The sequence below is a fragment of the Mustela erminea genome, chromosome 5 (genome assembly GCF_009829155.1).
Source record: "Mustela erminea isolate mMusErm1 chromosome 5, mMusErm1.Pri, whole genome shotgun sequence".
Taxonomy (NCBI): domain Eukaryota; kingdom Metazoa; phylum Chordata; class Mammalia; order Carnivora; family Mustelidae; genus Mustela; species Mustela erminea.
The window spans coordinates 4,673,617-4,697,113 of NC_045618.1; the positions used below are offsets into that span (position 1 = coordinate 4,673,617).

General features: G+C 45.5%; 1 long non-coding RNA gene across 1 annotated transcript; it reads left to right on the plus strand.

The window, feature by feature from the left end:
• The first annotated feature begins 46 nt into the window (after positions 1–46).
• On the plus strand, positions 47–19,925 carry LOC116590356. The gene is made up of 3 exons (XR_004285564.1): positions 47–669; positions 18,138–18,393; positions 19,696–19,925. It is a non-coding gene; the product is annotated as an uncharacterized LOC116590356 (long non-coding RNA).
• The last annotated feature ends 3,572 nt before the right edge of the window (positions 19,926–23,497 follow it).

The window sequence follows — 23,497 nt, forward strand, 5'->3', positions numbered from 1 at the left end:
GGAGGCCGGGCCAAGGGCATTGTGGGAGTTGTAGTCCACCGCGGCGGCCGGGCTGCCGGGCAGGGAGCAGAGCTGTGGGTTGAGAGCCCGGGCGGTGCTGCCGCGCCCGCCGCAGGCAAATCCGCGGACGGGCCTTCAAGACCCCAGGGCTGGCCGGAGTAGGGACCTGGGACGGGTCATTTCACCTCCCTGAGGCCTCCGTGTATTTGGCTATGAAAAATAAAAGTTGTGTGGAGGGGCTCGAAGGTCCATTTCAGCGGGAATTGTGTGCTGAGGCAGGTTGTCAGGCCCCCGAAGGCTGTCCCCGAGCTGGGAGGAGTCCGCTGCCCGAGCCCGGCGCCCTCTCCCCCCAACCTGCTGGTCCACGCTCGCACCTGGCCTTGGCACACCCCTTTGTTTTCGCACGTGGTTTTCCTGCCGCTGGAGGCAAGCCAGGTCCCGCCTCTTCTTTCGTCCACCTGGTCTCCTTGGAGCCTGCCCCAGCGCCGCCTCCCTGCGCGCGGACGCCGCTCCGGCACACCCGTTCCACGTGTCCACATCAGTCCCTCATCCCAGTGCTGCTGACCGTGGGTCTCGGCCCTGGGAGGTGAGAGCGGGAGATCGGCCTCTGTCCTTCCCACAGTCGATGCCCTTGAAGAAGTAGCTGCCGCAGCGCTGCAAGGACAACAGGTGAGGAACCGTCTGGAAACCCAGGGGGAAACAGGAGGATGGAGGGAAACACACTCTCAGCAGTCTCTGATAGACTGAATGCTGACACAGAGCAGTGATCGGAGGCGCACAAGCAAATGACCGACTGCCTTCGCTGTTCTGATTTTTTATTTATATTACATTTCATATTGATGAAAATTTTGTATTTGAGAAATGTTTTATGTTTATTTGGGTGATTTTAATCTCCTATTCTGTGAACGGATTGTTCGTATGTTCCCATGTTTGTTCGCTTGTTTTCCTTTGATCCAGTATACAGTGTTTCCAGGTGTGCAGTAATGAAGCAATTCCATACGACACTCGACACTCAGTGCTCATCGGGACAAGTGCGTTCCTCGGTCCCCATGTCCTCCTTCACCCAGCCCCAACCCCCTCCCCTCCGGCAACCAATAGCTTGTCCTCTCTACTTAAGAGTCTGTTTTCTGGTTTGTCTCTCTCTGTTTTTTTTTTTTTTTTCCTTTGTCCATTTGTTTTCTTTCTTTTTTCTTTATTTTATTTTATTGTAATTTATGTAAGAGAGAGAAAGATAGTGACAGAGATAGCGACAGACAGCACACACAGGGAGGAGAGGGAGAAGCACCTTCTTAATGAGCAGGAAGTGGGACTCTGGACTTAATCCCCAGACCCTGGAATCATGACCTGAGTAGAAGGCAGAGCTTAACTAACTGAGCCACCCAGGGGCCCCTGTTTGTTTTGTTTCTTAAATTCCACCTCTGAGTGAGATCATACAGTATTTGTCTTTTCCTGGTTGACTTATTTCACTTAGCTCAGTACTCTGTCGCTCCATCCACGTCATTGCAAATGGCAAGATTTTTTTCTTCCCATGCTTTAATCAAATTTATTTGCAGGAGTTGTTGGTATATTAAGAAAGTGAGTTTTTTGTCATGGAAGTTGCCATTTCTCAGTTTGCTGTTTTTTTTGTTTTTTAGCATAGAAATATTTATGCTGTTTACATTGTCTTTTTATAGCTTCTGAGTTTGAGGTCATTCTTAGAGAGTTCTCTGCACCACTCCGAAGATTATTTCGGTTTCCCCTGCCTTTCATTCATGAATGCCCTTAATCAGTCCAAGTGTAACGATGCAAGGTGAAGTTCAGCTGTGGACCACCACCTCCCCGGCAGCATCCTGCTGTGTTAGGGTTAGTGGACCGTGTGCAAATAGCACCACCTGGAGGCCAGCTTAAGACGTTTGCACTCCGTGCGCTGGAGGCAGAGCTCCAGTGGCCACTCCCCTGGCCAGCAGTTTTAGAGAAGATATGCAAAATAGTTGAGGATGATAATTCTTGGGGATGTTCTCATATTACAAAGATTTGCTTTTCCCCACTTCCATCCTCCCTAGGAATGAGAATGTACATGAAGGGGAAAAGATATGTTTGGGTGTGGGGGCCTGGGGCATTGGTAGCGGAAACTTTTAGCAGCTTAAGAGTGTGTTTACCTCTGCTCCTATCCCAAGCCAACCCTTGGCCACAAGGAACTGGCCATGTCTTGTCATAGGACATTCCTGGAGCCAGCCATCTCTTTCCTGTGCCTGTTTCTCTAGGAGATTGGTCCTGGCCGGTGTCAAGTGTCCCAGGTTTAGCTAGAAAGCAACTCACATTCAGGGTACCTGGCTGGTGCAGTCGGATGGCTTTGGCTCAGGTGGTGATCTCAGAGTCACCCTGATCTCAGGGTCAGGAGACTGAGCCCCACAGAGAGTCTGTTTAGCATTCTCTCTCTTCCCTTTGCCTCCCCACCCCCCACATGTGCACTCTCACACACAAGTAAATCTTTGCTTTTTAAAAAGATTCATTTATTTATTTGAGAGAGAAAGAGAGCACGCCAGCAAGGGGGAGGAGCAGAGGCAGAAGCTGACACCTCACTGAGCAGGGAGGCCCGATGCAGGACTCAGTCCCAGGATCCCGAGATCATGTCCTGAGCTGAAGGCAGAGCTTAACTGACTGAGCCACCTAGGTGTCCAGTAAATAAATCTTTAAGAGAAAAGAAAAGAAAGCAATTCACATTTAAGACCAGTTTATGGCATAATGGACCTGGTGCCCAAGCCAGCCTGGGGCAGTGAGCAAGCCTAGAAACACAGCCCGGTTTACTGCGTAGGACTGCTCCGCCAAGAAAATCTTTTCTCCATCTGCCAAACTCCAGAGGTGATAGAGCTCTGCACTACCCGTGGGCATTCCTGGTTAAAAGCTTCAGACAACTACTCTGGCTAAGTAAAAGGGACTTATTGAAAGAATATTAGGGAACTTGCAGAATAAATGGGAAAGAATCAGGCTTAATTAAGAATAGTTGGGAGCTGGGACGCCTGGTTGGCTCAGTGGGTTAAGCCTCTGCCTTCCGCTCAGGTCATGATCTCAGGGTCCTGGGATCGAGCCCCGCATCAGGCTCTCTGCTCAGCAGGGAGCCGGCTTCCTCCTGCCTCTCTGCCTACTTGTGATCTCTCTCTCTCAAATAAATAAATAAAGTCTTAAAAAAAAACAAACAAACTGGTTGGGAGCCAAGAAATAGGGCTAGATAAAGCCCCAAGAACCACAACAATGGTCTTCCCAGGCTCGTGTGCCCTCCCCATGAGCCCCTGTGACCCTACAGTCATTTCTGTTGGCCTGCCCTCCTCTCAGGGTTCCAAAACCAGGGAAAGCGCATTTAGTTGGCTGAGTCTGTCACATGCCCAAACCCCTGAACCCTCCAGGGTGAGAGGTGATTGGATCTGGCTCCTAGTTTCCTCACCGGTAGCCCACACCAGGGCAGGTTCTCTCCACTCCAGAGACTCTAGGCCTACTAGGAGAACCTGACCAGGCAGAAAATACAGGCGTCACTACTTATTTTTAAATGCTGAGCAAGAAGACACCTTGCCCCAGGGAGTGCTCAGCCTGAGCCTTTCAGGGAGCACCCAGGTCAGCTAGAATTCACAAGATGATAAGAATGGGGATGGGTGGTGCTTTCTAGAGCACTGGGTCAGGAGCAGGGCCAGTGACCTGAATTGAGGTAGTGGCGCCTTCAGGCCCTGAGGACACAGGAAGCATCCCCCCCACCCACCCAAGACACCCCCAACCTCCCTACCATTGCTCAAACTACCCTATGTCTTCGCTGTCTAGAAGGGGATTTCTTAGTTTGAAGGAAGTCTGTGTGTCTCATTTTTGCTAGTTACGCCATAGGAGCGGGACCACTAAACCAGCCTGGGAAAAGATTCTATCGTGACCAGTGCTGTAGGAGGCTCTAAGGCTGGCCCAAAGGGAAGAAAAAAAAAAAATCTAAAGGGGGGCTCCTGGTGGGAATGCCAAGGGAGCGAGCAAGAGAAACGAGGGAATGAGATCGGGGAAGCATTTATTTGAAAGAGGAACGAGTGAAATTCAGTCCAAGAAGTATCACTGAACAATGTGAAGTTAAGGGCCCCATGACGCATGCCCCTGTGAAAAGAAGAGCTAGAACAGGACTTTTGTTTTCATTTTCGTTTTTGAAGGAAATTTTCACCCCTCCCAACAAGGCCTGAAGTTTTCCCCATATTTTGGGTTTTTTGTTTTGTGTTGTTTTGTCTTTGTTTTTCGGTTTTTATTTTTATTTATTTATTTTTTAATTAACAGCTTGTCGTTAGTGTAATGGGAGTGGAGGGGGTGTCTTTGGTCCTTGTCTTTCTCCTCCTGGGACACTGGGTTTTCTCTCTCTCAGTTGTCCTGTGCTGACCTGGGCTTCTCTAGCCCCTTGGTGCCAAGAAGGAAGAGAATGGCTTTACAATCTCCGGCCAGTTCCCATGCCCTACTCTGAACTGCTGTAGTCAGGGATATTTCTCGGAAGACACAAGGCTGCTCTGGGCTGGACAGAATGACTCAGGAGGCAGCTTTGTCTGAACTGGCAGTTGCCGAACACAGAGGCACCGGTGGAACCAGGAAGGACTTAAGGCAGAGTGTGTTTTATTTTTTATTTTATTTTTTTTTAAGATTTTATTTATTTATTTGAAAGAGAGAGATCACATGTAGGCAGACAGGCAGGCAGAGAGAGAGAGAGGAGGAAGCAGGCTCCCTGCTGAGCAGAGAGCCCGATACGGGACTCTAGCCCAGGACCCTGAGATCATGACCTGAGCTGAAGGCAGCAGCTTAACCCACTGAGCCACCCAGGCGCCCCCAGAGTGTGTTTTAAAGGGGATTTAGCTCTAGAATCATCCATGTACCCCCAAGTTATTACAAGTGAAGACTAATTATAAAGATAGGAAGGAAGAAATGTAAATACACGCACACACACACATACACACACACGCTATACACACGTACTGTATGTATACAGTTGACGTTTGAACAACTAGGGGCTAGAAGCACTGACATCGCCCCCACCTCTACCCCAGCAGTTGAAATCTACTCAGAACTCCAGATGCCCCAAAACTTAGAGCCTGTTGACCAGAAGTCTTACTGATAACAGAAACAATCAATTAACATTGATACAGTATACGTGTTATATACTGTATTCTTACAATAAAGTAAGGTAGAGAACATATTATTAAGAAAATCATAAGAGAAAAGAAAAAGAAAACCATAGGAGAAAAAACCTTTACAATGCTGTATGTTATTTATTAAAAAAAGAAAATCCGCACATAGGACCTTGCACCCGGCTGGGTCAGTTGGGAGAGCATTCAACTCCATCTCTGGGTCATGAGTTCAAGCCCCACACTGAGAGTAGAGCTTACTTAAAAAAAAAAAAAAATTCCTCATCCAAATGGACCTGCACAGTTCAAACCTGCATTGTTCAAGAGTCAGCTGTGTATATAATCCCTAGGCTGCTTAGTTCATAAGAAGAAAAATTATCACTGGAATAGTTAGTTGACCATTGAAAAGAGAAAGAAAAAAATCTTGAGATCTGCAGTACAAGTGTGCGAGGCCCATGGCATGTGCAAGAGGCTGCGGGACAAATTCTCTGACCGGCTTGTCAAACCAGACTGCTTCTCTGAAACTCCTCCCTCACAAAGATTGAAGCCGCTGACTGAGATCAATGCGGCCACGTGGCCTGGGAGCTAGAAACATCCCCAGGGAAAGGTCTGGGCATAGGCTTTCCACTAATGGCCATTTACCGCTGTGTGTTTCAGTTGCTTCTCTGTCTCTTTGTGTCTCTCTCACACACAAACAAACTGAATTTTTTATTTTTATTTATTTATTTTTTTTTTTTTAAAGATTTTATTTATTTATTTGACAGAGAGAAATCACAAGTAGACGGAGAGGCAGGCAGAGAGAGAGGAAGGGAAGCAGGCTCCCTGCTGAGCAGAGAGCCCCATGCGGGACTCGATCCCAGGACCCTGAGATCATGACCTGAGCCGAAGGCAGCGGCTTAACCCACTGAGCCACCCAGGCGCCCCAAACTGAATTTTTTAAAAAAATTATAAAACAAATGCACTCAGACCCAGGAATAAAAAGAAATAAATTGGAACACACAGAGTTAAAAATGTCTATATAGCATAAAAGACTGAAACCAAAGTCACATGACAAAGTAGGGGAAATATTTGTAACACATGTGACAAAGGACTAATTTCTCATTTACTGTGAGTTTATACAGCGGAGCGTGAGAAAGACCTACAACTCAGTAGAAGAATGGGCAAAGGATAAGAATAAGCAGGTCACAGAGCAAAAAACTTGGCCTCATTAATAATTTTTTTAATGCAGATCAAAACAAATATACTGCTTTTCTTCTGTGGTATTAGCAAAAGTATTAGAGCATGATAATACACAGTAGTGTTGACAGAGAGCAAAATAATTCACTCTCCTGTTGGCAGTAATAGGAATTGGGGTAGTCCTTTTGGAAGGAAAACAAACAATTCTATTCCTAGAAATACTATAGATAGAATCATACTGCCAAGATATGTACAAGAATATTTATTATAGCAATATTTATAGCCAAAATATATACAAATATATACAAATAATTTAAACATTTATAAACGGAGGTCTAGATAAATAATGTTTGGAATACCTTAGAATTCTATTTGGCCTTTTAAAACATGAACATCGCTGGGGCGCCTGGCTGGCCCAGTTGGTAGAGCAAGCAACTCTTGATCTTGGGGTTGTGAGTTCAAGTCCTATGTTGGGGGTAGAGTTTTAAAAAATGAATATCTCTATTTGTTAATACAGGAAGATATTCCGGTGGCTGAAAAAAGCAACGTACAAAACGATGCACCTGTAACATGAGGCATTTTGTGAAAAATCAATGGTTGTCAGAGGTTTTGTGGGGGAAGGGCTAGCAGGAAGGATGAATAGGTACAGCACAAAGGATTTTATTTATTTATTTTCTTATATTTATTTTTTTTTTTGAGAGAGGGAGAGTAAGATGGGGGGATGGGGAAGGACAGAGGGAGAGGGAGAGAACCTCAAGCAGGCTCTATACCCAGCACACCCCAATGCGGGGCTTGATCTCAAGACTCAGAGGTCATGACCTGAGCCAAAATCAAGTGTTGGACACTTGGGGTACCTGAGTGACTCAATCATTAAGCATCTGTCTTCAGCTGGGGTGGTGATCCCAGGGTCCTGGGATTGAGCCCTGTGTCGGGCTCTCTGCTCAGCGGGAAGCCTGCTTCTCCCTCTCCCACTCCCCCTGCTTGTGTTCCCTCCCTTGATGTGTCTCTCTCTGTCAAATATATAAATAAAAAATCCTTGGAAAAAAAAAAAAAAAAGAGTGGGACTTAACGGACTGAGCTACCCAGGCATCCTAGTAGAGAGGATTTTTAAGGCAGTGAAACTACTCTGTGGCATTATAATAACGGATACATGTCATACATTGACTAAACCCACAGATTATACAACATTACAAGTGAACCCCAAGGTAAACTATGGACTTTGGGTGATTGCCATGTGTGAGCGTAGGTTCATCAGTTGTAACAAACGTATCACTTTGGTGAGGGATGTGGATAATGGGAGGGAGACTGTGCATGGGTGGCGGCAAGGAGAGGGCTATAGGAAATCTGTGTACCTCCCTTTTAACCTTCCTGTGAACCTAAAACTGCTCTAAAAAGACAATCTTAAAAAAAGTGAAAAGAATTACAGGAGTGTCTGGGCGGCTGTGTTGGTTAAGCATCTTACTCTTGATTTCAGCTAACATCATGATCTCAGGATTGTGAGATCGAGCCCCATGTAGGGCTTTGTGCTCAGTGGGGAATCGACAGGAGATATTCTCTTTTCCTCTGTCCCTCCCCCTGCTAGCACATGCTTTCTCTCTGTCTCTCTCTCAAATATATAAATAAATCTTTAAAAGAAAATAAATAGAATGACAGTAACATACCACCGTATACCCTTTATAAGAAAAACAAGTATTCCTGCCAGAACAGCGAATGATATATCCTGATTGTTGAAATTTTTAAAAATATATAAACCTTTAAAAAGATAATAAAAATAATTATAATCTCAACACCCAAATATAACCTCTGTTACCGTTATGGTGGGTTTTCTTTTGTTCTTTTTTCCATGCATATGAACATGGTCATTATGAACTGTACCATAGTGGTGAGGTCGCCCGAAAAAGTTTTCTGAAATCACTGAAACTAAAACCTAGCTCCAGACTCTGACTGTTGAATTAGCCAATTACCCCCTTCTCAGAGGTCCCCTTTCTCCTGGACTGCCCAGGACCCTAGAGTTTATGTAACATACAAAGCCCTACGGACATTCACACCTATTGAAGAAAAGCCCATGTGTCCTTAACTCCGGACTGTGGCTCTTTCTGCAATTGCCCTTTGCCACCACAAGGTGTCACTCTCCGGTACCCCTGCTGGTTCCCACCAGGCTCTCAGACTGTGAGGTCTGGGGAGGAGGAATTCTACTCACTTAGCATCAGCTAATCTAGAGTCCTTTACCAGTTCCCAAGGCCTCATTCTTGGCCGCCAGCCCTTTCAGGCCTCCAGCCCCAGCACTGTCTCTGGACTAGCTTCAATGAACACCTGTTGATTTTGCCACCCCCCTTTTCTGTCTTGCGTTGGTGTTTCCAACCCTTAGAACAGACTGGGCTTGTTCCTCCTCCCACCTGGACCATAGAGCTGCAAATTATACCTTGCCCCCAAGACTGACTTTCAATAGGTTTTCACACAAAATGTTGGTCACTGGTTCCCAAGCTTCCCTAACAGTAGGGCCTGATGGCCTCTGGGGGCCCAGCCCTTCAAAATAGTTAAATTCTAGCTTCCTCCCTTGGAGGAAGGGGACCCCATGGGATGGGGAGCCTCTCCTTCCCCGAAGAACACATTCTAGCACTCTTTTCACAGAGCAATGAATAAATAACCCATGAGTTACATCTCCAGTGTAATATCTACTACATATGAGTATTGGTGCTTATATTTTTATATGCTTATAAACATGACATATATAGGTCCATAGCCTGATTTTTCATGTAATGTATCTTAAGCATCACCCCATCTCTTAATAAATTATTCATAAATATTATTTTTTTTAAGATTTTATTTATTTTCAGAGAGAGAGAGGGGGAGAGAGCGAGCACAGGCAAACAGAATGGCAGGCAGAGGCAGAGGGAGAAGCAGACTCCTTGCTCAGCAAGGAGCCCGATGTGGGACTCGATCCCAGGACGCTGGGATCATGACCTGAGCCGAAGGCAGCTGCTTTAACCAACTGAGCCACCCAGGCGTCCCATAAATATTATTTTTTTAAAAAGATTATTTATTTGAGAGAGAGGAGAGCAGGTAGGATAGGGTAGAGGGAGAGAAAGAGATCCAAGCAGGCCACACATTGAGCATGGAGCCCAACGCAGGGCTCGACCTCACCACCCCAAAACGATGACCTGAGTGGTAATAAAAAGTCAGGTGCTCAACCAACTGTGCCGCCCAGAGGCCTCAACATTATTATTTTTTTGAAAGATTTTAGTTTTGAATAATCTCCATACCCACGTGGAGCTTGAACCCACAACCCCAAGATCAAGAGTCACACACTGTACTGACTGAGCCAGGCAGGCACCCCCATAAACATTTTTAAAGATTGAATGAGGTTTTTGTTTTTTAAAGATTTTATTTATTTATTTGACAGAGATCACAAGTAGGCAGAGAGGCAGGCAGAGAGAGAGGAAGGGAAGCAGGCTCCCTGCTGAGCAGAGAGCCCGATGTGGGGCTCGATCCCAGGACCCTGGGATCATGACCTGAGCTGAAAGCAGAGGCTTTAACCCACTGAGCCACCCAGGCGCCCCTTAAATGAGGTTTTTATCGTAGGGCCGTATTGCAATTTTTGCAGTGATTAACCTGTTACCAGACACTGGTTGTCTCCAATTTTTCGCTATATTGACTGTTTGTGTCCATGCATCTTGGGATGTGGTTCCTAATTTTTTTCCTTGTAAGAGACCTCGTGTTGGAATTTCTGAGTCAAAAACATATGTAAGTCTTTTTATTCATGCCATAAGAAGACTCCCTGGAAAACACACATCAGTGTGTGCCACCAGCAGCAAGCAAGATGTAGAAAGCTTGGCTTACTGCATGCTTGTCAAAAGTAAAATAATTTTCACAAATCTCTAACCAGGGATAAGTGAAAAAGAATTTATTCAAATTTGCAATTAATTACAAATGTGAACGGTCTTCAACGTATGTCTCTGCTTCCACAAGTTGTGTGCTAGTTAGCTTTTGGCCACTTATTTATTGGCGTTTTTATTTAATTGATTCACGTGACCCCATTATTTATGGAAGATAGCAATCTGTTGTCTGTTACATGTGTTACAAATGTTTCCTCAGCGTAATGCTTAATTGAAAATTTTATTAATAACATTTGTAGTATCCACAAGGTTTTTCTGTTATTTACGAAATTTTATTTATTTATTTATTTATTTATTTATTTATGTAATCTCTACACCCAGCATGGGGCTAAAACTCATGACCTAGAGATCAAGAGTCACATTTTCTTCAAACTGAGCCAGCCAGATGCCCCTTAAACAATTATTTTAATTGACTAAGCCACCTGGGTGGTTCAGTCGGTTAAGCAGTTACCTTCAGCTCAGGTCATGATCCCAGGGTTCTGGGATCGAGCCCTGCATTGAGCTCCCTGCTTAGCTGGGAACCTGCTTCTCCCTCTCCCTCTGCCTGCTACTCCCCCTGCTTTTGCTCTCTCCTTCTCTCTCTGTCGAATAAATAAATAAAATCTTCAAAAAAAAATTATATACAATGAAGTGCACAGATCTTAGGTATACGTACCAAAGAGTTTTAGCAACTATCTATACTCTGTGATGTACATGTTTTTAATTTTTATATATTCATGTTTCTTGGTCTTCTCCTCCAGTGGTCAGTATTAGGAAAAAGCAAAAGACAAAAATGGACCCAAAAAGAAGTTATTGGGTGTCTTATGTAGACAACCCTTCATGTTCAACCTTTCTTGTCTTTGACTTTTTACACCTCTGGAAGTTGTAGAAAACCAGTATCAATACAAATTGTTCTTGTCCATATAAATGCAAATTAATCATGTCTGGTGGAATGGAACTGATTATTTCCCTGGGAATAGATACATTTGCATTGATTTATAAATTCCTTTTAGCATTTCTTATTTGCCTACGTGAGGGCAGGGGGTAGGGGAGTTCTTTGAACTCTCTTGTGAATATCTCAGTGGGTCCTTGATTAGTTTATGAGTTCAGTAAAATCTTTGACGTGTTCATTTTATATCTCTGCATGAGAATCATGATCATGTTCTCTTTAAAATATTACCTTTAAACATCGCTATGATTTAAGGCAGGAGTTTAATAGATCATGGCCTGGATTCATTCTGGAAACAGTTAATTTTCAAGATCAAACTGAATTTATTTAAAAGGGTTTAACTGGGGGTGCCTGGGTGGCTCCTTCGGTTAAGTATCTGCCTTCAGCTTAGGTCATGATCTCAGTCAGAGTCCTTGGATAGAGTCCTGCGTGGGACTCCTTGCTCAGCGGGGAGCCTGCTTCTCCTTCTGCCTGGCTTATGTGAGCCCTCTTTCTCTTTCTCTCTCTGTGTCAAATAAATAAAAATCTTTTAAGAAAATGAATTTTAAAAATTTAATTATAAATATCAAGAAAAGCTAGAATTATTTCTTGTGCTTAGAAAACATAAAGAAATATATTCATGCATGTTTCCAAATTTCCTGTAAAAGAGGGTGGAGTCCATATACTGGTTCTTTCTGGGTGTTTGTTTTTGCTTTTGTTTTTGTCTTTGTTTTTGTTTTCATTTACTACATCAGCTTCTTCTCAAAGCCTTAAAACTCGAGGAGCCAATGAGCTGTTAGGGATTCCTGGAGTGCCAGCACTGTTTTCATTCATTTCTAGTTCTCAGTTCCCAGCTGACTGAAAGCATTCGTGAAATGAAGTAGTTTCACAAAGTAGTTTCACAAAGCATCTGTGAATTGGGCTAGCCTCCACGAGGGGCAGGAGAGAATGTCGTCCGTCTCCCTGCCCTGCCCAAGGCTGGGCAGCCCAGTGCACCGAGGCCCTCTCAGTCCCTCCTTTGTCTCTCCCAGCTCCTTCCCACTCCCCAGGCCAGTCAGAAGGCAGAACCCGAAGACAGCCCTGGGAGAGAGAGAGGGGCTGGGACTGGGTGGGGGTCGTGCTGCCCGGACAGGCCCCTCCGGCCAGGCAGGCTGGGAGCCATTTCCACCAGCCCGAAGGTTGCAGAAGTAGACAGCAGGGGAACTCGCAGTGGGTAGACTGGGAAGCTGAAGAACAGGAACTCTAGGGCCCTGGCCAGAGCACCGTTGAAGAGCCGACTGTGTGTGCAGACAGAGTGGACGGTGAGAGGAACCATAAGCAAGGAAACCAACGAGGCAGCAATCGGGGTGAAGGGCAGGCCCGTTACTGTAGGGGAAAAGAGGAGAGGGAATGAGGACAATAGAGTTGAGGTCCTGAAGCAGAAGCAGGTTCCTGATAAGGCCATGCCTTGGAGGCTGCATATGTGAAGGTCTACATCACTGGAGTAGAGGAGGTGAAGGGACCGTGAGAAGTCATGGAGGATGGGGGCAGGACGCTGGTCCCAAAGCCATATCACGACTGCAGAGTGGCCTGAAGGAGAGGTTCGCAGCTAAGGAGTGACAGCAAGGGGTGGCTGTGGCCACGTGTGAGGGACGTTAGGGCAGGATAGCCAGTGCCTAGAACAGTTCCTAGGCTCACGTGAGCCTCCGGTCATCAGCAGCAGGAACCCCACATCCCAATGGGAATGCTGTACGAGGAGCAACGACTGGTGGGTGAAGACGGGGGCATGGGGGTGCGTGGGGGAAGGCAACGAAAGAGTAAACAATTCTTTTCTTCACCTGAGTTTAGAATTTATTGAAAGATGGATTCGGATGGAATTCATTCAAATGGATTTTTCACTCAGTCAACAGATAATTATTGAGTATTATTTATGTGGCCAGAATGGGCTAACGATGTAGCAATGAACAGAACAGTGAAATTGCTACACTCATTGAGTTTACATTCTGGCTGAAAGAGGTGGGGCTATACAGCTTTAAAAATGAATAAACCATATCTTATGGTACAATAAACTGAGCCTGGCTGACTCAGTCAGTAGAGCACATGACTCTCAATCTCAGGACCGTGAGTTCAAGCCCCATGGTGGGTGTGGAGTCTACTTAAAAAAAAAAATAAAATTTTATTTATTTATTTATTTTTTAAGATTTTATTTATTTATTTGTCAGAGAGAGTGAGCGAGAGCGAGCACAGGCAGACAGAGTGGAAGGCAGAGTCAGAGGGAGAAGCAGGCTCCCTGCGGAGGGCAAGGAGCCCGATGTGGGACTCGATCCCAGGACGCCGGGATCATGACCTGAGCCGAAGGCAGCTGCTCAACCAACTGAGCCACCCAGGCGTCCCAAAATAAAATTTTAAACTAAAGCAGAGAAAGAAACGGAGAATGCTGGAGGTGTAATTGTGAACAAGATGGTCCAGAAAGCCCTGGATGCTGAGGTGGGAAGTGAGAAAAGACTAGAAAAAGATGGAGCGAGCATGGCCTCCTTGTTGAGGGAAGACCTTCCGGCCTCTGCGGGGACTTGCAGCCAATCACGGTGGTTCTCTTTTCCTTGCGCGGGATTTTGGTTCAAGGGGTGACCAGTGACACGATTCTGACCCATGAGACGAGAAAGGTAACGTGCCCCGTGCCTCCTAGGCATAGTCTCCAGATTCTGAAGAAATGGTCTCATTCTCTCTGTGGATTTTTCTGTAGCCCATGTGACACCTGAGAAGGTTGCAGGCACGTGATGGCAATTGGGGCGCCCACCCGCGATGGCATGTTTTCTTCTAGGATTTTTATGGTTTTAGGTCTTACATTCAGATCTTTCATCTATTTTGAGTTACTTTATGTGTACGGTATAAGAAAGGATCCCGCTTCATTCTTTTGCATGCAGCTGTCCAGTTTCCCCAACACCACTTATCGATGAAACTATCCTTTCTCCACTGCATATTCTTGCCTCCTTTGTAACAAATTTATTGACGATATATGTGTGGGCTTTTTTTCTGGGTTCTCTCTTCTGTTTCTTTGATCTATGTGTCTGTTTTTGTGCCAGTGCTACACTGTTTTCATTACTGTTGCTTCATAATAGAGTTTGAAATCAGGGAGTGTGATAGCTCCAGATTTGTTCTTTGTTCTCAAGATTGTTTTGGCTATTCAGGGCCTTTTGTGGTTCCATTGAAATTTTAGGATTGTTTGTTCTATTTCTGTGAAAAATACCATTGGAATTTTGATGGGGATTGCACTGAATCTATAGATTGCTTTGGGTGGACATTTCAACAATTTTAATCCTTTCAGCACATGAGGATGGATTATCTTTCCATTTGTTTTTGTTTCCTTCAGTTTCTCTCATCTATGTCTTATAGTTTTCAGAGTATATGTCTTTCATCCCCTTGGTCACATTTATTCCTAGGTATTTTATCCTTTTTAATGCAATAGTAAATAGAATTATTTTCTTAATTTCTCTGTTAGTTTATTATTAGAGTGAAGAAACACAACAGGGGCACCTGGGTGGCTCAGTCAGTTAAGCATCTGCCTTTGGCTCGGGTCATGATCTCAGGGTCCTGGGATGGAGCCCTGCATTGGGCTCTCTGTTCAGCAGGGAGTCTGCTTCTCCCTCTGCCTGCCACAACCCCCTGCTTGTGCTCTCTCTCTCTCTCTGACAAATAAATAAATCTTAAAAAAAATAAACAAAAAATAGGGGCGCCTGGGTGGCTCAGTGGGTTAAGCCGCTGCCTTCGGCTCAGGTCATGATCTCAGGGTCCTGGGATCGAGCCCCGCATCGGGCTCTCTGCTCAGCAGGGAGCCTGCTTCCTCCTCTCTCTCTGCCTGCTTCTCTGCCTACTTGTGATCTCTCTGTCTGCCAAATAAATAAATAAAATCTTTAAAAAAAAAATAAATAAACAAAAAATAAATAAAATAAAAGATTTTATTTTTAAGTAATTTCTATACCCATTGTGGGTCTTGAACCTATAACCCCAAGATCAAGAGTTGGATGCTCTACCACCAGCCAGGTGCCCCAATAAAGATTGTATTTTTTTTTTTTTTAAAGATGTGTTTGTTTGAGAGAGAGAGAGAGAGCAGGAGGCACGGAGGGAGAGAGAGAGAGCATCTCAAGCAGACTCCTCGCTGAGTTTGGAGCCCACTGCGGGTTTTGATCTCTGGACCTTGAGGTCAGGACCCAAGCAGAAACCAAGAGCTTAACCCACTGCGCCACCCAGGTCCCCCCAATAAAGACTGTATTTTTAATTGGCCTGGTTTTAGTCATTTAGGGAATGTTTGTTTTCAGGGAATGGAAACTGCCTTAGAATAGCTCCAGACCGAAAGGAGATTTGGTGGGAAGGTATAGGGCCACCTGGGAGCATGGGAGCATGGGACAGGGGCAGGAACGAAACCAAGCCCACAGGAGACTACAACCAAAATCAAGAAGCCATGTGGCCTGGCCCAAGATTCAGCCCCTGTGTCCTCCTGTATCTTCTGCTGACACTGGATTCATTCTTCTGCTTGGCAAGTCCACTTCCTTAACTTACTCCGCAGGGCCCCCATGGCACTGTCAGGCCAGTGTTACCGTGACCTCTCTGGTCTCAGCGTCAAGTAGGGAGTCCCCAGAGTGCCAGGTCTGTATCACTAGGAAAGAGAATCTGACTGTGACCACTGAGTTTGAAACCTAGATTGAAAGTCCTCTCCCAGTCCAACCATCTGTGCAGGGACAAGTGGACTCCTGCGGGGCATATTGGCCCCAGGAACCCACTCCAGCAGGGAGGGCATTTCTCACAGATGAAGGATGTGGCCTGGAGAGGGACCTCAAAAGGTCCACAGGTGTAGCGCCAAGTTCTTGTTCATAGGCACTTGGAAACGCTGGATCCGATAGAACATGTTAGTTCGTCAGGAAGGTAACAGAACAAAGTGGCCAAGATTTGGGATCTTGTGAGGATGACCAACCATCCTGATTTGTCCAGGCCTGAAGGACTTTCCAGGATGCAGGCTTTCCATGAAAACCAGGACAGTTTTTAAGCATTTCCCAGGATAAGAGACATTTACTGCTAAAACTAGGGAAAGTCCTAGATAAAACAGGATGTGTTTGTCCCCCTGGATTTTGGAGTTGGATCTGGTTTTGAATCCTGGCTTGACTGCCGTAGCTTTGTGTCACCCTGGGCAAGTCCCTTTATCTTTCATACCTTAGTTTCTTCCTTGTGCGGTGACAATAATAGTCCTCACCTTACAGAAGGAGATAAATAGCTGGAGAGGGCTCAAAAAAAAAAAAAAAAATAGGCAACTGAATAATACACACAGTTAAAAAATGGAAGTAAGGGCGCCTGGGTGGCTCAGTGGTTAAAGCCTCTGCCTTCGGCTCAGGTCATGATCCCAGGGTCCTGGGATCGAGCCTCACATCGGGCTCCCTGCTCAGTGGGGAGCCTGCCTCCTCCTCCTCCTCTCTCTCTCTGCCTGCCTCTCTGCCTACTTGTGATCTGTCAAATAAATAAAAATCTTTAAAAAAAAAAATAAAAAATAAATAAAAAATTGAAGTAAAATGAACAGGTCTCACTTCCACCTCTCTCCCTCAGGCCACAGGTTCCCGGTTGCCCTCCTTAGAAGTAAGCAGTTTGGGGGGCCTGCCAGTGGCTCAGCCAGTTAAGCATCTGCCTTTGGCTCAGGTCATGAACTTGGGATCCTGAGATCGAGCCCCACATCAGGCTCCCTGCTCAGTGGGGAGCCTGCTTCCCCCTCTCCCTCTGCCCCTCCTCCCGTTTGTGCCTCCCTCTCTCAAATAAATATAATCTTTTTTTTTTAAGATTTATTTATTTATTTATATATTTATTTGACGGACAGAGATCACAAGTAGGCAGAGGCAGGCAGAGAGAGAGGGAAGCAGGCTCCCCGCTGAGCAGAGAGCCCGATGCGGGGCTTGATCCCAGGACCCTGGGATCATGACCTGAGCCGAAGGCAGAGGCTCAACCCACTGAGCCACCCAGACGCCCCAATAAATATAATCTTCTTTTAAAAAAAGAAGTAACCAGCCTTAGCAGTTTCTCATGTATCTTTACAGAGGTTTGTGAATTATAGAAATATGTATATACAGGTCTTTTTAATTCAGATGTTGGTAGGCTACAGATCCTACTCTGCTGTTCGGTTTTTTTCCTCCTATAATCCTAAATCTTGGAAGGCATTCCACATCAGAACATTGAGCTTTTCCTCATTATTTTTAGTGGCTGTGTAGTATTTCATGGGAATATCTTAATTTATGTAGCCTGTTGACTGACATTTGGGGTGCCTCCTGTCCCTTGTTACTGTAGGCATTATGACAAACGATGTGATATTACCTTGTATATACATCTTTGTGTACTTTGGGCATCATGGGCACACACAGAAGTGGGTCTGCAGGACAAATTCCTAGAAGTGGAAGTGCTGGTCTATTAGTTAATGTTATTAATATTATCGGTGTCTAAGAAGGCTGATGTTGGATCCACTCTTCCCTTCCACAGGCAGGTAGCAGCTATCCATCTGATCTTAGAGATCCATAGCTAGACCTTTTGTGAGTAAGAAGTCATTTAAGCCTGGTACTGACCACTTGGAAGGTTCTAGAACACCTCAGCTACTTCACCTCTCCTCTCACACCCCTCCTTCCTTCCCTGTCTGCATCAGCACGTGACTTCTTTCCCGCAAAATGGGTCCGTTGAAATGGTGTCTTAGCCTGGGTTCCTTAGAAAACAGATCCTGAGGCACAGTTCATGTACTAGCACTAGGTGGGAGCGGATATTCCCAGGGGAGCAGGAGTGCTGGGAAAAGGGGCGTGATCCCAGGAAAGAGGAAGCATAGATGTGAGAGCAGGCATCACAGTGCTGGCCACAGCTTTTGCAAGAACAGTGGCTTCTTCTGTCTCATGGGATATTTTTGGGAAGGTGGATAAAGCTTCTGCATCTCTGAGCTTCTGGGGGGGGGTGGTATGGGAGGAGGGCAGCGAGGGGGGAGAGTTGTTTGCAGGCTGCTGAAGTCTCTCATTAGTCAATGTTTGCCCCTGAGGATATCAAGTCCTTCTCTCTTAGGAGCTGAGCAGCCAGACTCCTTCAGCCATTACCGCCAACAGCCTCTGCGACCCACAGGAGCCTGCAGAGGCCCCATCGTGTGCAGCCGAGGACTTGGGAGGGGCTCCACAGCCACAGAGAAGCCACATGGCAGAGTGCAGAAGCATGGATGCTGGCATGAGGCCGGGTCCTGTTTCATGCCCTCCCATGACCTGGAGGACCGGGAGCAGCCCGAGAGCAAGTCACTGCAAGCATTCTGGCGGGAAAACAAGGCAAGGTCAGGATTCGAATGGCACATAAAGTGAGTGTGGTACAGATGGGGACATTGCTGTAGTGCGCCGATCCCGGGATGCCCGTTTTACTCCCCTTTAGTGGCATCAGTGAAGTTGGGATGCATCTTACAACCGACAACTTGCTAGAGCTTAACCGGCAGGTTTGTTTCCTCGCTTAGTGGCCTGTGGTGGCATTTTAGATGAAATACGGTAATTTTTTTAGGCTGATGTGTGTGTCGACTTGTCTCTTGGTATCCTGGGCCCAGAAATATACTCACAGAAGAGGGATGCCCATCTCCTATGGGAAAGACCCATAAAAGGAAGAGCAATTAACAAATTCATAAATCAGGGACCTCATACTTCCGTTGTTGATAATGAACATTCACTACAGTTAATATGGCCATTTGTTGCTTGCAGCTATCAGTGCTTGAAACTGTTTGTCAAGGTCAAGTCCAGACTGTGAAACAAGAGTTCTTTTGTGTGTTCCTAGTGCGTAATGGCTTAATGAAGCTAGAACTCCATGCTGAAGATTCATGCCGCCTTTGCTTTGACAAAAGGACAATGGCAGGATCACGCTTTTTTTTTTTTTTTAAGATTTTTATTTATTTGACAGAGAGTAAGAGCAAAAGAGAGATCATAGAGGGAGAGGGAGAAGCAGACTCACCACTGAACAGGGAGCCTGATATGGGGCTCCATTCCAGGATCCCAGAATCATGACCTGAGCCGAAGGCAGAAACTTAACCAACTGAGCCACCCAGGTGGCCCAGGATTCTGCTCTTTTTAAAAATTCTTCAATTTTTTAATTATTTAATTTTTTAAAATTTATTTGAGAGAGAGCACAGGCAGGGGGAGCAGCAGAGGGAGAGGGAGAAGCAGGCTCCCTGCTAAGTAGAGAGCCCAACACAGGGCTCCATCCCAGAACCCCGGGATCATGACCTGAGCTGAAGGCAGACGCTTGAATGACTGAGGCACCCAGGCAACCCCCATTCATATGAAGTGTCCAAGATAGGCCGACCTATAGAGACAAAAAGTAGATTAGTGTTTGCCTAGGGAATGGGAGAAAGAAGGCATCCAGGCTCACCGAAAATGAGTGATGGGTTTCTTTTGGAGGGGGTCTGATGGAAATGTTCCAGAATTAGATAGTCGTGATGGTTGCCCAACATTGTGAATATGCTAAACACCACTGAGTTGTACACTTAAAATTTTTGTATTTTATACTATATGAATTTTATCACCAAAACATTTTTTAAAGAAGCCAGCATAGCACATTGCCTGCAACCTAACAAATACTTCTTTTGTTCCCACAGGATAGGAAAAGGAAATGCCGCTTAAATCATTGTAGTAGAAAGAAATATTATCATCTGATCTTCATTGTCCCCAAGTAGTACGAAGTGAAAATCTTGTGGCCTTACTTTAGATCATCTATGGAAGTACAATGTCAAGTATAAGGTCCCCAGTAAATACAGTGCTGTGTTAATGACATTAAAAGTTTAAAATGGGGACGCCTGGGTGGCTCAGTTGGTTAAGCAGCTGCCTTCGGCTCAGGTCATGATCCCAGCGTCCTGGGATCGAGTCCCACATCGGGCTCCTTGCTCCGCAGGGAGCCTGCTTCTCCCTCTGCCTCTGCCTGCCATTCTGTCTGCCTGTGCTCGCTCTTGCTCACTCTCTCTCTGATAAATAAATAAATAAACTCTTAAAAATTTTTTTTATTTTTTTATAACCATATACTATATTATTAGCCCCAGGGGTAACAGGTCTGTGAATCTCCAGGTTACACACTTCACAGCACTCACCATAGCACATACCCTCCCCAATGTCCATAACCCCATAACTCCACCACCCTTTCCCTACCCCCCTTCCCCAGCCCCCCTCAATTTGTTTTGTGACTAAAATGACCAAAATTTTAAAGGGCCTTTAAAAGTTTAAAAAAAAAAAAAAAGACCCAGCCCCCCCACCCCTATCCAGGGTGATTCATGTGTCTATTAATGTTGAGAAGCACTGTTCTAAAGTTCATCTCCTTGACTACAAGACCTCCATGTCCTTCCTCACCCTCACTCAGAAACTTCTTCCCTTTTCTTAGAGGCATTTCCAGATGTGGCACTCCCTCCCTTGTAAAGCTTGGCACTACCACATCCTCCAGGCAATGCCACCCCACGGGTTAGGAGGGGGCCTCTCTCCAGTTCTGGATTGCAAGGCATCCCTGAGCCCGAGAGCAGAGCCAGTGCCCAAAGTCCCAGCCAACGTCTGTTGGGCACAGCTCTCTGCATTTCTTCGTCTGCTTTCGTAAGTAGCTGGAAAAACACTCCAGACACCACACTGTTCCCCAGCTTGCCTTCATCTTTTCTTTGAAGGCAACTCTGTCCCCCAAATCTCCTTTCTCCTTTAAACAAAAAAGTAAGACACCAGATGCCAGTACACATAAGGACATCAAATGGAGTAGGGGAAGAAAGAATTCTCCATTCTCCCTGGAAATATCTGAACTGTAGTTTCCTGTCAGCCAGAATTTTTTAGTACACACACACACACACACACACACACACACGAAAGATATATAGCAAAATATTAAGTGTTTTTTTAGTGGGTTGTAGGATTTCTCTATTTCTTTGTATTTCTAATTTTTCAAAAATGAATGCCTATTACTTACATAATCATAAAAATAAATAAAAGCTTTTTGTTAGAGGGAATAAGAAACTCCCCACGATGATGGAATATGTGATTTCAACATGCATTTTTAAATAGAGACTGTCTGTCTTGCAAAAATCAGCCTGTGAGGGTCACAAAACTTCCTCAGACGATTCACTGTACACAGAAACGTCTTTTATGAGCAATGTTGGCTTACCAGAGACAGGAAACAAGTTGGTTCCCAGATCTTAGAAGGAGGTTGTAGGGAAGCCTTCTGGAAATCTCGGGCACTCCTCCAAATGAGAACATATCTTTACAGAAGATAAACTGTATCTTCTCTAAGGAGGGAGTTCTTAAGGGAACTACCTCATTATCATATCGGTTGGTGATAATGCCTGCCTGATGCTTTTGATCACATTAGGCATTAGATGCTTTGTTTCGAATCTCCACCAAGAAGGAGTTGAATTGGTTAATTATCCTGGAAGTGGTTCAGCTTCAAAGGGTTTCAAATAATTTTGCTGTTTGTTATTATGAGCAAGGATGAAAGCTGCTCATTTCTAATTTTATTTTTTACATGAATTTTCTGAACCCTTCACAAAGAGTACATTTAAATGGGTAATTCTAAAACATGGCATTAAAAGATTAATGGGTTTGTTGAGAAAGATGTAAAATACAGACAAGCAAAAGCTATTCCCGTATTTATGTATGTATACGTGTGTGTATATTCACATGCATGGATTTTTTTTTTTTTCAACAGAAATAGTGCAACAGTGGGGAATTTTTCAATTTCAAGTGCCTGAACTTTACCACTCAGACTAGCTTAGGCAAGACAGGAATATTTATTGACTCATAAAACAAACTTAAGAAAAAGTCAGGGCTATTTCTGGCCTCAGTAACCAAAGGCTTAAAGTCTCTGGGGACTGCTTTCCTGCCTCGGACTTTCTGTGAGCCCCTCACTCTCAGGCTGCAGTTCGTGGGTCAGGAAACCGTCTGCCCATCCCCACAGCCTGGCCTCTTCCCATCATCCCCTACAGGCAGGAAAAGGTCTTATTTTCTTTGGTTCCAGATTCAGAAGTGCGGGGGCACGTCCCTGACAGGTTCAGCTTGAGTTCCCTGCACACCCTGTGGGCGATCGTCATGGCAAGGAGGCACAAAGCTGCGACCCGTTCAGTCTGGGTCCGGTACCCACTTCCAAACCACACCCTGTGACAGAGGGAGGGTCGTAGAAGAAGACACCTGCTCTCATCGGAACCGTGGGTGGTGCTATTTTCTCCAGAAAGTCAGGTGCTGTTTTTTTGGAGAAGGTTAGTGGGCGGGTGTATACATGACCAATATTCACCACATACAAATGGGTATTTCATCTGCTTTGCCACATGGTTTCTTACTTGTTTTTACATTTTTCATTTTTTCCACGTTCTGTGTTATTTCAGCGGTCATAGCATTTCATGGCAGAATGATATTCTACCAAGAAACCCAAACATGATGGCTAGAAGTGACCAAGACAAGAGGCACCCACTAAAGTTGGCAGAGCAGGGAGACAGAGGATGCCCGGGTCCCTGGTGGTGGCCCAGAGCTGCTGTCCCAGCCCTATTTTTACACTTCCTGAGACACAAGAAAAACAGCTCCTCCTCTGGCAATGCCACGGGGGTCAGGTTTCTCTTACATGTAGCCCAGTGTGGTTCCTTATGGAGGTCTTTCCAGACAGCCTTCTGCCATTAAAAGCAGGCCAGGGAATTGATCCTCAATGGGGAAGAGAAGCGGGAAAGTGATGCTAAGAACCCCCAGAGAGGTCGAAAGGGAAACTGACATAAAAGAAATCACTGCCTGCTTCTTTCTTTGAACTGTTAAAGGAAACTGGCACGGAGAGCATCCCCAAGTAAACATGTGGTAGTTCTAGATGAATTGAGCAGGAAAAGGGTCAGAGGTAACACCCCAAGACTAATGCTGTGGAACATGGAGGGTTCCAGAAGTCTCCAAGTGCTTCCAGTAAAAGTAAGCAGAGTAGCTGAAGTTGAGAGCCAGGAGATCTCCCAAAGGATCACCATATGGCTGAAGACCTGTGGCCAAGGTTTCTGGGCAGCAGCCCAAGTAGGTACCAGAGAGAACAGGCCTCCAGGTGTGAACAGGTCGGTGGAGATTAAATGAGTCCAGAGGTTGACATGGAAGATCTGGTGAGGTGAGGTGAGCACAAGTGGGTAACAGAAGCCAGTGGAGGTCTGCTGAGAACTGGGGCCTGTTTCCCCAGTGCCCGATAATATCTTGGAAAAGGATGTAAATGGAGGAGAGACCCTTGGGGGAGAGAGACAGCGCTCAAAGGGAGTTTAAATTCTAAATTGACTAAGGTTGGGGCACCTGGGTGGCTCAGTGGGTTAGCCTCTGCCTTCCGCTCAGGTCATGATCTTAGGGTCCTGGGATTGAGCCCCGCACCGGGCTCTCTGCTCAGCAGGGAACCTGCTCCCCACCCCACCCCACTCCCTGATCTCTCTC